At 35.1% G+C, this 18,155-nt stretch overlaps 1 protein-coding gene across 6 annotated transcripts in view; it reads right to left on the bottom strand.

Annotated features, from left to right (window-relative positions):
• Positions 1–18,155, bottom strand: part of LOC138712423 (uncharacterized) — a 216,227-nt gene that overhangs the window by 118,758 nt on the left and 79,314 nt on the right. Inside the window, exon 1 of one of the 6 annotated variants that reach the window (XM_069844224.1) lies at positions 3,073–3,193. The exons of the other annotated variants lie outside the window; for them this stretch is intronic. The gene's annotated coding sequence lies outside the window, so the exon portion shown is untranslated. Of the gene's footprint in view, positions 1–3,072; positions 3,194–18,155 lie in introns of those variants that run through there. 6 annotated transcript variants of the gene reach the window in all.

Here is an 18,155-nt window from a genome sequence, read left to right as displayed (position 1 = left end):
TCTTTAGAATGACAATGAGATAGGTCATTCTAACAATGAGATAATATGCAAGTCATAGACAGGATCCGAAAGCACTGCCGTAACGATATCAAAGCTTAAACAATAGCATTAATAAGATAATGACAACAGATTAAAGTATGTGAAAATTTCCTTTGTGAATTGTCTAAACCTGAGAAACACAAGTAAAGTAGGCTAATTACCCTTTTTTTTATTTAGGTTTTCTTTTCAGTTTATTTATATTTATTACAAATTTTATAATAATTTTTGTAACGTTTATAAAGCCATAACGGCACGTGGAGGCATAGGGGTAGACTATATCTTTCGCTCATTTCCAGCTCTTCAGCGTGACACAAGTACGCTACACACAATGGGAATTTGACAATAATAGAGGCGAACATGTAAGTCAAAGACAGGATCCGAAAGCACTACCCTAACGATAATAAAAGCATTAATGAGGTACCTACTGAGAACAGACTGAAGTATGTGAAAACTTCCTTTCAAAATTGTGCATGTAAACATGAGAAACACAAACAATTTACCTTTTTAATTTAAGTTTTTTTTTTTCAGTTTATTTTATTTATTACAATCTCAACTGATTAATACTTCATGTGATCTTATTAAGGGCGCAAAGGTGCACGGGGGCATGGAGGCAGAGTTCCAGATTTCATATCGGCAATAGAATCTTGTTATATCAACAAATATTTTCAAATTGCATTCAAAATAAATGAAATTAAAATATAATAGATAAATCTATAAGGATATCCATACCATACCATAACCCTATCGGATTTTATCCTTCGCCTATTTCCAGCTCTTTGGCGTAACGTTGCAAGTACACACATTGGGAAACCCTCAACGTGGGATAGGTCATTCTGACAATGAGACGAACATGCGAGTCACAGACAGGATCCGAGAGCACGACCGTAACGATATCAAAGCTTACACAATTACATTAATGAGGTACTGCCAACAGATTAGGTAGGCCTATGTTAAAATTTCTTTCAAAATTGTTTATGTAATTAATCTGAGAAACAAAAGTAATTTACCTCTTTTATTTAAGCTGGAGATTTCTTTTCATTATTTATATTTATTACATTTTTAATTACAATTTATCCACTCTTATTATGTCATATATTCACAAATTAGGTCTTACTTACTTACTGGCTTTTAAGGAACCCGAAGGTTCATTGCCACCCTCACATAAGCCCGCCATTGGTCCCTATCCTGAGCAAGATTAATCCATTCTCTATCACCATATCCCACCTCCCTCAAATCCATTTTAATATTATCTTCCCATCTACGTCTCGGCCTCCCTAAAGGTCTTTTTCCCTCCGGCCTCCCAACTAACACTCTATATGCATTTCTGGATTCGCCCATACGTGCTACATGCCCTGCCCATCTCAAACGTCTGGATTTAATGTTCCTAATTATGTCAGGTGAAGAATACAATGCTTGCAGTTCTGTATTGTGTAACTTTCTCCATTCTCCTGTAACTTCATCCTTCTTAGCCACAAATATTTTCCTAAGCACCTTATTCTCAAACACCCTTAACCTATGTTCCTCTCTCAAAGTGAGAGTCCAAGTTTCACAACCATACAGAACAACCGGTAATATAACTGTTTTATAAATTCTAACTTTCAGATTTTTTGACAACAGACTGGATGATAAAACTTTCTCAACCGAATAATAACAGGCATTTCCCTTATTTATTCTCTGTTTAATTTCGTTCTGAGTGTCATTTATATTTGTTACTGTTGCTCCAAGATATTTGAAATTCTCCACCTCTTCAAAAGATAAATTTCCAATTTTTATATTTCCATTTCGTACATTATTCTCGTCACGAGACATCGTCTTTTCGGGATTTACTTCCAAACCGATCTCTTTACTTGCTTCCAGTAAAATTCCCGTGTTTTCCCTAATCTTTTGTGGATTTTCTCCTAACATATTCACGTCATCCGCATAGACAAGCAGCTGATGTAACCCGTTCAATTCCAAACCCTCGCTGTTATCCTGGACTTTCCTAATGGCATACTCTAGAGGAAAGTTAAAAAGTAAAGGTGATAGTGCATCTCCTTGCTTTAGCCCACAGTGAATTGGAAACGCATCTGACAGAAACTGACCTATACGAACTCTGCTGTACGTTTCACTGAGACACATTTTAATTAATCGAACTAGTTTCTTGGGAATACCAAATTCAATAAGAGTATCATATAAAACTTCTCTCTTAACCGAGTCATATGCCTTTTTGAAATCTATGAATAACTGATGCACTGTACCCTTATACTCCCATTTTTTCTCCATTATCTGTCGAATACAAAATATCTGGTCAATAGTTGATCTATTACGCCTAAAACCACACTGATTATCCCCAATAATGTCATCTACATATGGAGTTAATCTTCTCAAAAGAATATTGGACAAAATTTTGTACGACGTCAACAAAAGTGATTATTCCTCAAATTAGGTCTACGTTTAAAAAATAAAATTTATTTTTTCACATTCGTACTGGTTGTAAAGATATTGAGGATTAAGTTCCAATCAGTTTATCAGATTTTATAAAATGAAATTTGGCGTGACCTGCACCTTGAATAAACGACAGCAATTTTTGTGCACGGCAGACTGGTTGCTATAAGCAACACGAAAACAAACGAACGATAATGTCATAATATTATACATGCAGCAATGTACACCAGAGCTCTATTACTTCTTAATGGCAAAATCAATTCGGGTTCTCGCTCCGTGTGTGAGTCCTAACCTCAAGTCATATATCTCACAACCAATACAATAGCGTACTGAATTCATCGATTTCTTGTAATGTTTTCACTTGCTCTCCACCGCGGGAGCCTCATTTCAGACAGACCCTGACCTTCGTGTCATATTGACCAATTTCGCTAGCACAATGCGCTTCTGCTTTCAGGACATTTAACCTAAACAGTTCACCGTGACTACGACAGAGTGCATTATCTATTGGTTACGTCAGATCCAATACGCAATAATACTATCAGTTAGTGGCGGGAAATATATTTTAATTAATGAAAATTATAGTTATTTACAGGATTGCTATGTACTTACCATTTTAGGTGTAATATCCTCTACAGTAACACTATTCGGAGAGCAGCACCAAAAGAACAAGACACAAGCTTGGAATAAAGCAAAATACCCGAGGCACGCATCGCTATTGATGCAGTTGCCGCTGCAGACATTAAAACAGTTGCTACTACAACAGCGCTTCAAGCGGCAAAAGGCTTCAACACTTGCGCATTGGTGCATAACTTAAAACCATGAAAACCACAAGTTTGAAACCTTGACATGTGCATTCCAGAAGCCTTGCCGTTCATTTAAAATGTTCCCATGCGTGGACGCTAGCATATACTGTAACTATTCGTGAAAGTAATTGCGGATATACTGAGCCATAATTTCCAGTTGACTTCAATGTGCCGGTTGCTTGGGTGTTTTTCGCGAAAGCATTAGGTCTAATTAGCACAGCAGTTTCGTTAAAATGCATTGGCGGATCTAATTGTGGACAATTATTTTCTGGTCAATCAATTTAATGTAAAGTTATAAGTGTGCCAGTTGAGCGTTAAACATAGTTTAATGAAATGTTAGGCCTAATTGTCCCTTTGAAAAAAATATATATATCACTGTCAATTCCATAGCTCCGCACTTCTCTTCGTGAGGAATGGAACCAACTGCTAGTAAAGCTCTTGTATCACCTCGTAGAGAGCATGTCACATCGTTGCGAAGCATGTGTAGTCGTAACCACACCCCATATTAGCCTTTATTTTCTTTTCTGAACGTTATCTTCAAATTTTGAAAACTTTTACATTCATCTTAAGTATAATGAATAAATTAAAACAGTCTGTGCTTATGTAGTATTACATTTATAGCATTAACGTTTTCAGTACGTGTGTACCATTTTCAAATGCAATTGCCTGTTACATTTAAATAGGTCTACATAACTGTGGAATTGGAACATTCGTGAACATTATGGATGTTGTTGATAAAACTACTTAAAACACAACTTGAATAAAATATAAAATATATATGTTAACAATAATTCACGTGATCACTTCGATGACATGTTGTTAGAGTAGTCTCCTCTTAACGTGGATCATCGTAGTTAAAATATATTAAAATATCCAATAGAATGGTAAATTGTTAAAATTAACTTGCACTGATAATCACTATAAAACACTGTAGTCTTGTTGAGTAGTATTAATGTTAATTTATGTTCATATATGCTATATGTTGCACTATATCTCATTAGATATGTCGTATAGCATATATGAACATAAATACTACTCAACAAGACTACAGTGTTTTATAGTGATTATCAGTGCAAGTTAATTTTAACATTTACCATTCTATTGGACATTTTAATATATTTTAACCACGATGATCCACATTAAGAGAAGACTACTCTAAAACATGTCATCGAAGTGATCACGTGAATTATTGTTAACATATGTATTTTATATTTTATTCAAGTTGTGTTTTGAGTAGTTTCATGCTCGACCATGCCGAAATGTAGTAATTATACACTTGGTAGCAGACCTTTAATGCATGTCATTAAAGTACACCTACTCATTAAAGGTCAGGTCTTTCAGTCAATGACGACTCAGGTTACAACTGTTCAGCCAATGACAGGTCAGCTTTCTACCGTTATAAAACCGCAAGTATCGATTATTCTCGGATATGCAATCGAAAGAGAATTAGCGAAAAGTCACGGAGGCTGGAAATCCAATACTGTCGCAGAAGGTTATGTTCTGTTACTATAATAATTAGCGTTAATTGTAAATAATATTCAAATAAATTCAATTTGTCATCTAGTTTTTCAATGTCTAATTTAATTTCAATGTTATCTCTGTAGGTTCTTATGGCCTAGCAAGGTCAATGTGGACATCTGTTCCTCGGAAAAAATCAATACTTTCGCGTCTGCGCACACCTCACAACATACGGGACATTGGTAAAAAATTAATAATATCAAGTTAGAAATATGGTCGAGCATAAAAAGTCGTATGAAACTCGCCTATAATGGTAATTAAGAAGCTTGTATGAAAATTATGAAACTCGCTTGCGCTCGTTTCATAAATATCCATACTCACTTCTTAATTACCTTCATTATAGGCTCGTTGCATAATGTACTATTATCAACAACATCCATAATATTCACGAATGTTCCAATTCCACAGTTATGTAGACCTATTTAAATGTAACAGGCATTCGCATTTGAAAATGGCACACACGTACTGAAAACGTTAATGCTATAAATATAATACTAGATAAGCACATACTGTTTTAATTTATTCCATATACTTAAGATTATAACTTGCTTATCGGAAACCCCATACACAATGAAATTTTACATTCATGTTTTTGCAGTAAAAATTGTTACTTTAATGTTTTCATACCAAATAAACTTCTGAATAATTTTTACTATGTTTTTTATAACTCTGACACTTCATTAATGAAATCTTTGCTCATACCTTAATTCTGTGGTGTTCGGGTAAAGGGGTATAAGTCATTTTTTTTTTTGTCCAGGTGGAATTTTGTTCCCCAGATGAACACACAAATTACATTATACAAGTGGGTGTGCAAAAATCAAAGAATACAAGCAGTTGATGTGTTTTATTTGTGTAGAAAATTATTTGTAATAAGAGTGCCAAGTTTAATTTTCATTTATCTCCGAACTCATTTTTATGACTTATCTCCCTTTACCCAGACAGCACAGAATTGTGCTTAACTTTTGGATATTAGCGTATAAAAATATAAACGTGAATGGAATTTAATCTCTCAAGTAATAGTGACTCGTGGAAAACTACGTAAATACAGTATTTACAGAATTGGGATTTGAAATTGCCTCCAGGCATAGGAAGTCGAGGCTCTAGACCAGTGCTTTCCAAACTTTTTTTATATGGCCGCACCCTAGCCAACTCTAAAATTTTAGTGCGTCAACCTTATCCCTCAAATGAAAGCATTCCCCACATTAATAGGCTACTTGTACACCCTTCATAAAATGAATAAAATTAACACACATATTTGCAGTATTGTTAACATATTATATGACGCGAAAGAAATATTTACATAGAGTTGTAAGATGAGGAAAAGAATCACAGTTATTTTCACCCTTGGTGGCTCACATATGCTTGGCGGATCTTACAAATGTATTTTATGTTTGGACGAATCTATACTAATAAATAATAATAAATCTGTAGCCAAAATTGTTATGATAATTTTCGATTTTCCAAAAATAATTGGTGTTAACATGTATAATTAACCATCCTGAAACCGAAAATCGCTTTTTTGTAATTTTTGTCTGTCTGTCTGTCTGTCTGTCTGTCTGTCTGCCTACCTGCCTGCCTGTTACCTTTTCACGCGATAATGGCTGAACCGATTTATATGAAAATTGAAATGTAAATTAAGTTCGTTGTAACTTAGATTTTAGCCTATATGGCATTCAAAATACTTTATTTAAAAGGGAGGTTATAAGGGGGCTTGAATTAAATAAATCGAAATATCTCCCTTATTATTAATTTTTTTTTTAAATGTTGCATAACAAAAGTTTCTTTAAAAATGATTTCTGATACGTTTCATTCCAAGCAAAATTTTGATGGGACCAAATTGCACAAAAAACGGATGTTCTCTGAACCAAATGACCATATTTTAATTATTTGCGTGTAATAACAATTAAGAAATATGTTAAAGGAATTATCATTGCACTAAATGAGTGGTCTCTGGACCAAAATAATCGAATTTTAATTATTTAAATACAATTTAAATTAAGTGACATATTAAATGATTTATCCTTCTATCAAACACGAATGTTCCCTGGACCAGATGTCCTATTTTAATTATGTAATTACTTTATATTTATTTCTAACAAGTGCAGCGGAGCGCACGGGTACAGCTACTATGGAATAAAGTCACTCGAATTTCTTCAACATTTTTGAACTGCCACGTTTCACTGTTTTGATATCGGTCATCACAGAAATCCTGCTTCGCAACAATATGTGGTTGAAAACTGCAAGAAAACAACAAGAGCCCATTTAGCAAGATTCGGAAAATCTTCAAGTGAAATCCAGAATTATTCAAATTATCTCTTTGGTGTTTGAACTTCAAGCTCCTATCATTTTTAATCTCTGCCAATTCTTGTTCTTCTGCTAAGGAAAGTTTACTAAATTCAGATGACAAAAATGGATTTCTTATCCAGTCATACTGTAAGCTTTTGTGCTCAGATCTGGGAAGTAACTTTCGAGTTTATCTGTGAGTAATATTAGATAGTTGTAACTTGAATATTTTATTTCGTTCTTCGAATCACAGTGAGATGTATTTGGGAATATTTCATAGCTCCCTTCTTTCACATTCCGAGACTAAATTGCTAACTTGTCTCGTAAGGCAGGTATTTTGTCTGTTGCAGTCAAGATATTTTCATCCTTATCTTGCAGACTAGAATTATACTTGTATACTACAACTATACGCACATCTATGCATCTGTCAAGGACACGTATCTACAAGGCAGCTAGGTAAGCAAGGAGTGATCAGCGATTTTCTTACTTCATTTCAGCTATCATGAGTTAATAGCTCAAAATAATTAAATATGCCAAACAGTTCGCGACACCCCATAAACCTTCAGGCGACACCCAGTTTGGAAAACGCTGCTCTAGGCTTTCGGTTATCCGCTTTCTAAAAATTTGTAAAGTTTTTGCTTGTAATCTGTATACTGTGTATTCGTGAAATACAGTAGATGCCTGCAGTGTAGTAACTTGTAGAAAACAAAAATGAAAACATGCACGAATTTTGTTTTTAGTCGAAAGTTTCTTTTATTGGGAAATATGATGTAATGTAGCCTAACATAATATTTGAGAACTTAATGATCTTTATCTTTCTTAATACGAATGCAAAAGTAAAGTATCATATTGGTTTTAAAATAGCATATTACTCTAAAAACAGACAATGTAATTGGTGTGACGCCATAATACAGTACGGTACAACAACTGTTTCCGAGTCCAACGGAATGAATAATCTTTCATAACTTTCTTTCCTCATTCCTACTAGTTACTTCTTCGTCATTCATTGTATAAATTTACCATCACGTCTACTCTTACTGAAAAGTAACACAAAGAAATCATATGGCGTAGTGTGCCAAGGTTTAATAACACATTGTCCTCGTCACTTATGCTTAGGGCATATTTTGTATTTCATAATACACTTGCAATTTTTGCTCTTGACATGGACGTATCAAAAGCATTATCCTCTGTGGAGGAGCTACTATGGAGCAACTCTCAGCAATGCGTGGAATGGCCTTCCAAGGGGCTCTAGCTCTGGGTGCGTATACAAGGAAATAAAAATGGATGTGAACTTTAACCTAAATGTCTCGACAAAATTTTACCATCCTGGATTGAAAAATTGTCTTCCAAATGTATACTTAAGAGATATTTTCCAAAATTTGGATATGTCAAATCATTTCAATCAAATATAAAAGATTTTTAATGGGAAATCATTTCTATTTTTTGTCCTCGGAAATCACAAAGGATGGCCTAAAATGTATAGCTGTTCGGCATCTTCATAGCGAACGCGAAACAGAACTTTCTTTTTCGATCCTTCTAACAGGTTTACAGACACTATGGACCCCAATTTTTTCTCAGTTAACACGTAAGCTACAAGTGGCATGAAGTGTGCCGAATTAACACATTTTGATAGGAGTTTATCATAAATGTTTCTCCACTAATTTCTAAGCTCAAAATTCTCCTATTTGGCAGTATGGAAATACAGTGTGCGGTATATTGAATTGAAAGAGGGAAAATGGGAGGAGAAATTTAAAAGGCACGCAAAACGCGTCCTCGCAAAGGGTTCGGAACTGAAAGAAACTGAATATGTGAGCTCCAAGCCTCTTGGCCACTTTTCTCACTCCGAGTCACGTTGTTCCATTGAAGAGCTCTAGAAAATTTTGAAGGAGAAAAGCCGGAAATGTATGTAACCTCTTAGGTACCATATACGCGAGGGGAGGGGAATGCGATCAAAAACTGATTGCAAGACGGAGAAGGAAATCATGCAACTTACCTGGATTATAACCGGTCGTAACGCGCGTTTAGTGGAGATCCAACCGCTCTCTCGCACGGGAGGAAAACGAATCTGCCGTGATTGGCGGTGATTTAAGCCTGTAATCCCGCACAACCTAATGTGCTGGTAAAAGGCAATAAGAAAAAGTTATCTTTATCTTTCCTTTTATGAAAACATATATTTTGAAAATGATGTGCAACTTTCTGAATGCAAGAATCACATCGATGTAGAAAATTCTGAAACGCCTTCTGCAATTCTCTATTTGCAGTTTCACTCGTTCTGCAGCTCTTCAAGAGAGTGTGTATTGTTCAGATACACTTTTTGTTTTAAATTTCCCCACAGATAGAAATCAAGAACATTTAAATGCGGGGAAGAAACTGGCGAATGTTCGCGACTAATTACGCGAATATCAAACACTTTTTCTAATGCTTCTATCGATATAGCGAATGACCGTGCAGTGGAGTTATTCTACTGGAAGTAAGCATACTGTTTTTCATCTTCAGTAAGTATTATAAAAAATGGGTCAATTACTCTGCGTGCAGTAATGTCACATCACGCTCCCACTTTCTGATCGTGAAGAGGAACTTCATGCACTAAATGAGAATTTTTAGTGTTCCAGTAGGCTACCTTGTATTCTGAGAGTGGACATAACCGCTTAAGGGGTTAGGTACAGCTTACAGCAGTAAAATTTTTGGAAATATTCAACATTTTTTCCTCCATTACTGTATCTTGTACAGTAATGAAAATTGGTATGTGTAAAACACTGTCCTTCTACTATATGAAAAAAAAATATTTTTACGATTAAAAAATATTTATATATATATATATATTTTTTTTTTTTTTTCAAAATTCATAATGGTGGTAGTTCATGTGCAGTGATGAAGCGTTTCCCTCATAACTCATAAACTTGTTAACTTTTCCATGTTCTCTCTCTTTTCTTTTATTGCTGAAACTCATGTTTACAATATCGTGCTCTTTCAACTACATCCCTTAATAAATATTTTTTTTGTTTTGTGTTAGAAGAAAATACTGATATTTGACCATTTTTAATGAATTTATTTTTTATCAGACAATCTATCAAATGTAGAGAAGTGATCTTGCATCATATTATAGATGACATGCATAAATACACACAAAAAAAATCATCACAGGATGTTGGATAATTTTTTAGTTAAGTGGGAAACGCTTCATCACTGCACAGTGAACTGAATTTTGAAAAAAAAAAATGTAAATAATTTTTTAAACTGTAAAAATATTTTTTTCATATAGCAAACGGACAGTGTTTTACATATACTAATTTTCATTATTGTACAAGATGCAGTAATGGTGGAAATAAACGTGAATATTCCAATACTTTTACTGCTGTATGCTGTACCTAACACCTTAAGCCTTGGTTTTTCTGAACCAATGCATGCGACGTGCGAAGTGGGGCCTCGCACCCCAAATCCGGACTACACGAGAGATAGTGCGTGGTTTCTATTGCTGCGAGGTTCGCAGACCTCGCATCTCGCAATATAGAACCACTCACTACCTCTCGTGTAGTCCGGATTTGTACGAGGCGAGCCTAGCACCTCGCAAGTCACATGCGTCGGTTCAGAAAAACCAAGGCTTTAAAGGTAACCAAGCTCTTCGTCCGTCATTATTAATTGAGATGGATCAACAGTATGGTCATGAACAGATTGCAACATCCACTCGAAAAATTTCGCGCGAGTGAATGGACTCCCTTGCTGCAATCGATGAACCACTGTCACTCTGCAAGGATAAAAGTGCAGCAATTCCAGTCCTCTTAATGCTGATCTTCGTGACATGTCGCATTCTTGTGCTAATCGACATTAAGATTTTCCAGGATTAACTTACTGTATTCTTGCCTCAGTATCTTCAAGACTCTCCGATGTGATTCTTGCATCCCGAAAGGTGGACATAATTTTCAACATAATTATGATTTGATTTGATAAAAGGTAAGATCAACATGGCGTAACATTTTCTTATTACCTCTTACCGGCCCATTATTTGTATGCGGCTAGGCTTAAATCGTCGCTTCTAAACATGCGCGCACCTAGGAAATAATTCTGACCAATAAATCACACATCTTGTAACGCCAATTACCATAAGGCTGACAAGTAAAATTCAATAAAACAAATTTAACGAAATTGAATATTTAATTCGTGGTTCTTCAAGTCTCCTCAGTCGAATGTCGGAATAATTCGTATATACTAGAGATGAACAAAACTAACTGCCGCTCTCGCTCGCTGTGTTCTTTGCATTTGTCTTTCGAGTCTCGACTCGTCATTCTCATGCGCTTCGAGTCTCTCTCATCATTCTCGAAGTAGCATTTGGTCGGCGTGGAAAGATTTCGTAACTTTGAATAGCACACATCATTGAAATAAATGACATTATAAATGTTTAAATGAGAAAAAGTCAAAAGAGAACAGTATCTTAGTTATCAAAATGTTCTGGTTCTATTATAAGTAGAAAAAAAGAAAGATCAAATAAATTTGCATTTCTATGAAACTTAAAACATAACATTAATATTTTTTTTTTACTTCAGATTGCACACTTGATATTAAACATAATATTTTAATAAGGGCCTAGTAATTAAATAAAGACTGGGAAACGGATTATTATACACTGAAAGATAGAGATGTTTCAAAAAGGCTACTTGATTGTTTATACATAGGCCTATATAATACCCAGGGCAGAGCAATGTCGATAGTCGACGTTACTCGCTGGCCACTAGTCACCAGGCTGTACCGAGCCGTGCCAAACAAAACACAATCGAAATGGTGGTAGTAAAATTCGCGACTATATTCTTAAATAATTCACTGCATTAGTCAAGTGCAAGACTTCTGGCTTCTGTTGCATTCAAACAATTATAAAATACGATAATTTGGTCCAGGGAGCATCCGTTTTTGATGCAAAGGTAATTTGTTTGGCTTGTTTCTTAAATAAAATTACGAAATGGCGTTCCTGTGCTTAACATTTAATAAAAAAAGAAATATAGCAAAACTGTTTTGTCTCGAGACTCTCATATAAGTCACGTAATAGGTCACGTAATCTACTTCAATATATTTGCGCAAATATATCCTGTAGCTAACAATGGTGCTATCTCTCAGTAATGTTCAGAACAAAGGAGGTAGAGAGAGAAAAGAAACCAATTTCTCCCTCCAACGACGCCACGCACCAATGTCGTGTTCTTATATTGGCAAGATTGTGTATTTACTTAAATTTGGTGCTAAGCGTAACGGCACGGTTCAAAGATACCGTGGGAATTCTCCAGTTTAGCGCAGTTGCCAAAGTAGATAAAAGTTCAGTCAGATATAAACAACTGTAGCGGTTCAAGGCTGCTTGACTTCGGGAGTGATCAATCTCGAGTCTCGGAACACTCACAACCAGTCTTTACGTCAAGGATGCGATACAACATTGTCGTGCGGGTTTTCGGCTTTGCGGGCGCTGTTCGATCGTTGTTCATCTCTACCATATGAGCAGAAGTGATGCAAGTCAAAAATGGGTAATGAGGGTTAAAGTAAGCATTCTGTAAAATACAGCGTAGAGTAGCAGTTAATATTGAATTTATATAAACTATTAGTAGTCAGTGAATAGCACGAAGCATATATTAATTGCTACTTTGTGCTGTATTTTACAGAATTTTTACTTTAAACCTCATTACCTAATTTTGACTTACACCACTTCTGCTCTGAACGGCTCATATACTATTAATAAAATATCAAAGCGGAACATATTTCTGCGATTGATATACATCCGACACAGTAACGTATCATTCTCCTTGCGCAAAGTGAACGTGATATGTTTTGATTTAGTACAGTTTACCATAACACACCACCGGTGTAGACATTGCTGCATTAGATCTAAATGATCTTGAAGATGCTGTGAAGCTAGATGCGGAATTTCATAATTTAGTTTTAACCGTAAAAATTAGATCGAATAAATAAAATAAAAAGCACCTTCCCACCAAGAAACTAGGAACTGGCCACCCTACCCCATTATCTCCTGGCCTAGTTGCCTCATGAAGTCATGAGTGATGCCTTCTTGGTGTTACTTATGAGGTTCAAATCTGTCTTCGGACAGTTGATTAAACAACAACATTGTCAGTCTGATAGAATTTTTGTTGATAGAACCTTTAATTACTACTGTAATTTCATTTATCAATTCTTTACAATTCATATTTCAAGAAATGTTTCATACATAGGCCTACCCCTAGTATTTTGTTTACTTCCCAACAAATCAGCAGAAACGTATTATAACATGTTCAGTAAGCTTGTCACTGTGATAACATTAACATTAATTAAACTTCAATCATCAACAATAGTAGACCTACTAGATTTTGAACAATCAATTCATAAAGCTGCGAAGCAAGTGCAGCCTACTTCATCTATCATGTAACACAGGCATGATGGACAAAAATCCAAGCTATGGGCCTTTCATTTGAATACAAGGACATTAATAGTGAAATTAGCAGATGGTTGCACTGGATATCGGCCTAACGTTTCTTTATCCCCAGCAAGTAGAAGATGCTTTTGTTGAGGATTTAATGAGTATAATTCCCACAAATCCAATTGTAACAATTTTGCTGATTACTAAGGGCCGTATGCGTAGACATTCTTAGCGCGGGCTTTCGGTGGATGATCAGCGAACTAACGTTTTTCGTATTCATAAACCAGTGTTAGCGATATGATATGAATCCTGTACAAGTAACCAGTCGATAGCCGGGGCTAGTTTAGCACGCTGCTAGCGCGGGCTAGCGAAATGTCTATGAATAACACCCTTAATTTCTAATTTCATAGATCAGATACAACATATCCTCCCGAAATTTGGGCTTCAGATAAAACAACATCAGAAAGAACCACACATGCTTGTGAAGCAATGTCATCAGGAGTTATAGATTCCTACAAAGCAAGAATTGCTTTACAAACCTAAGTTGAAAAGAACTTAGGACGACCTCGAGAAGATGAATTAACACGCAGAGGTCAATGTGGCCCACACCTTGCTTAGGAATAAGCAGAAGTAAAGAATCATAAGGCTGACTGATCGCTTTTAAAATTGATGTTTATGAAACATTTTGGATTTTAACGAATCGTACGAAAATTAATAATTTTCAGATTTACGAAAAAAAAAAAAAATCTTCCGAAAAATCGGTTGAGAGAAAGCCAAGTCCAGGGAATGTTTTTTTTCAATCGAGTTCTCTATCCTCTCTGAAAGAAGAAACGCCAAATCGCTAAAAGTCAAGGTCTTAGTGAGATATTTGTAGTTTTTATTTATAGACATAGCTAATCTAATTCCAGAAGCCCTGTAGAAGTTTATTGAACTCAAACTGATACAGAGTAGCGGAATACGACTCTTATAGTACTACCGCTAGTCAATAGGTTGCAGCACTGCCGCCAATCTCGATTTCACCTTTATGACAGAGCTCCAATAATCTGGCCACAGCGCTGGTTGCATCAAATTCGATCCTGTCTTCCGTCTAGTCTACATTTTCAATCACTTGATAGACAATGATAGAGAAGTATTTCATTCTTTCTCAATAAACACATTGTACTCAGTAAAATATCTATCGTTGCCATGTAAAATTAACTTAACTGTCCACGACTCCAGAGCAGACTGGATGATAAAAGTTTCTCAACCGGATAATAAGGTATTCGTATTTCCCTATTTAACCTGCGTTTAATTTCCACTCGAGCATCATTTATATGTATTTGTTACTGTTATTTCAAGGTACTTGAATTTTTCCACATTTTCAAAGGACAAATTTCCAATTTTTATATTTCCATTTCGTACTATGTTCTGGTCACGAGACATACTGTAATCATGTACTATCACAGTCTACTATATACAGTCGCGAAGCTTGAGGTGTTTTTTTGCAAATCTCGTGATAAAGCGCTCCAAGCGGTTAGCAACTAGAAACAATAGACTGTCCATGGTCGACTTTGGACTGTGTCGTATTTCTATCGAGTGCTAGCTCGTTGCGTATTTCACATCGATGCTTGTGAAATGTTCGTTATTGGTTGTAATGAAAATGTTAAATGGCTAAAATATAATAATTTGAATAATAATATGGGACAAGGAGGAGACGTTTGTAGTGCTATAAATTGTAGCAACAGTAAGAGAAAGAGGCCAGAGTTATCCTTTTTCCGATTTCCGAAAGATTCAGAAAGGTTCCTGGGTTTCCACAAGAATGCTGTGCAGAAACAAAACTCTTAATTTTGAAGTTATTTGTGACTGTTAGAATACATTATATCCTTAAATTTCACAATGAAATGTTTCAGTCTAACCCAAAGGACATTAGATACCGGTTAAAGTTCTGTCACTTAGGCTGCTAAATTTCCAGAGAAATAAAGGTTAGGTGTACATTTTTTTCAGAGGATATATTTTTAATTGTAGCTATTAATTTTGTTATTATTTTTATGTGTTATTTTACTAAAGACGTAGAAAAATTAAGTTTGTTTTAATGAAATTTATTGATCACGTTTTATTTTCAATTCTGGTGGGATTATTATTGCTTAGGCCTACTTTTTTTTTTCAAAGGATATGTTTTTAATCATAGCTGTTAATTTTGTTGTTATTTTTAGTTGTTGCTTTACTAGAGACGTAGAAAAAGTCTGTTACAATAAAATTTATTGATCACGTTTTATTTCCAATTCTGGTGTGATCATTATTGCTTAACCTCATCCCACTTTGTTAACTACGTAAGCCTACACTACAAGTACCGGTACAGGTAGGTTACTCCATTAATTCACATTTCCATTATTATTGTTGTAAAGGGAAATGTAAATTAATATTTATTGTTTCATAGTTAATTATCGCTATAATCTTGAATGAGTGAAGCTATTATAGTAAATTTCAGTTCGTTTTGCACAAACAAAAATTATATTAACTTATTTCTTGCAGGTATCTTCGAGTTTATGGTGGAATTTAATATACTTCATTAAAATAATAAATTAGCTTTATGCATTTAATATTTCAATAATGGAAGGAAGGTGTTAATTAATTTTTCCAAAAGAACACGACAACGAAAGTGTAACATATTTTGTCGTCTGCTAGGAGAGAGATCTGCGATGATGAGGCGATAGTAGCGATCCTAGTGGTGGGCAACTACCCATGTTTGCATTTTTACTACATATTGAGCTTTGCGACTGTATATAGTAGACTGTGGTACTATCCTTTTTCGGAGTTTACTTCCAAACCTATCTTCTTACTTGCTTCAAGTAAAATTCCCGTTTTCCCTAATCGTTTGTGGATTTTCTCGAAACATATTCAGGTCATCCGCATATATAAAATTGAATTGTATAATGGCACGTAACTTAAAATTAATCAGTTATAATTTTCCAATACTACTCCACAAATTTAAGAACAAGCAAATATAACATGAAAATCTCGTTAAACAAAACAAAAGCATTAACAGTATCAAAGAAAACTTAAAAACAGACGGTAAAAAATAGAGAAAGTAATGAAATGCAAATAACTAGACACTGAGATTAATAACACAACACAGATGAGGTCATAAGCCTACGTCAAATTATCAATGCTAACATGATAACTGGAGGTTGAGGTAATAATGATATGAAATAATTTAAGAAAAGAGACCAAAACTAGGATATACAGATCAGTTGAATGCCTATTTATTAGGAAAATAATTATGAGGTATTTTGAAAGCTACGATATGTTATTTACTTCCCTCAAGAGTATGGTTCTATCCTGAAAGATGTTTATTATAGGAAGAGCAGATTCTAAGAAATTGAGAGTACTTATAATAACATGTCCTAGCATAGTTTATATTAAACGTTTTAGTGGTCCTATACAAAGTAGTAATTAGTCTGGACCTTGGTTGTGAACAAAAGCCACATCGATTACCATGGAAAGGAATATGATTTGATTATTGTTTTTGGGAGTGTTTTTTGTAAGTAATTTTATGGGGTTAATTGCCAAAGCTTCATTTCTCACACTAATTTATTAAACCTTGTCGGACCGTAAAGAAAACAACTATCGCAATGTCTATATTTTGTATGTTGTACACTATTATAATCGTGGCGTCGCGGTCTAAGGCATCCTGCCTAGGACTCGCGTTACGGAATGCGCGCTGGTTCGATCCTCATGGGAGAAGAAATTTTCTCATGAAATTTCGGCCAGTGTATGGGACCGGTGCCAACCCAGCATCGTGATGCACTTGGGGAGCTACGATAGGTAGCGAAAATCCGGTTCAGCAAACCAGCTATAACGGCTGGGGGGGATCATCGTGCTAACCACACGATACCTTCATTCTGGTTTGATGATCGTCCACCTCTGCTTCGGCATGTGAACGTGAGGCCAGCAGCCGGCTGGTCGGACTTGGCCCTTCAGGGCTGTAGCGCCATGGATTTACTTTACTTTTTTACACTATAATAATATTAAAATTATAGCACATAGCCTATTAACCTGTTGTATCCTATAGGATACTTTGCCAATTTAAGGGTTAAAAATGGCTACCCTATGTTTGGTGATACGAAGTTCAGCCGATTTTACTTTGTGAATTTTGCAAGAAATTATATCAGATAAAAAATTCAATTTCGTTAAAAATAACTACCGGTCGATGAAATAGTACCTATTTTGATAGAGTTTTCCGGCAAGGAAATTTATGCGGATATAGTGAAAGAGTGAGAGATCACTGTCGTTCATACGCCATAATGAAAAAATTGGCTGCGAAATTAGAGAGAGGAAGAAGAGGAGATTAAAGATAACACTGTGTTAGAATACTCGTTTCTGTGAGCCTTCCAGAAAATATACTGTAGATGCTGTGCACAACATACATTTGGAGGATGTATCAATTGGGCTCAAACGTATATAGCAGATTCTTTCTTAATTTATTCAATAGTATTACGAATACTAACAGAAGTATTACATAGGCTTTTAATTTTATCGTTTAAATTCTATGTAAACTACAGAAACTGTAACATTTGTTGGGATAGAAAACAAACTTCTGGAGAAAACTCAAAATTCATGGGCAAATTTTTAAATCGTTACTGATATTAAGCCGTCAAAAAATTAATCAAAATCTCCGTCCACAACAGAAATCGATGGAACAGTACATGTGCTGTAAATTAACA

The sequence above is a fragment of the Periplaneta americana genome, chromosome 13 (genome assembly GCF_040183065.1).
Source record: "Periplaneta americana isolate PAMFEO1 chromosome 13, P.americana_PAMFEO1_priV1, whole genome shotgun sequence".
NCBI lineage: Eukaryota > Metazoa > Arthropoda > Insecta > Blattodea > Blattidae > Periplaneta > Periplaneta americana.
Note: the sequence above shows the minus strand (reverse complement) of the source record. Positions and strands in the feature narration are given on the sequence as shown.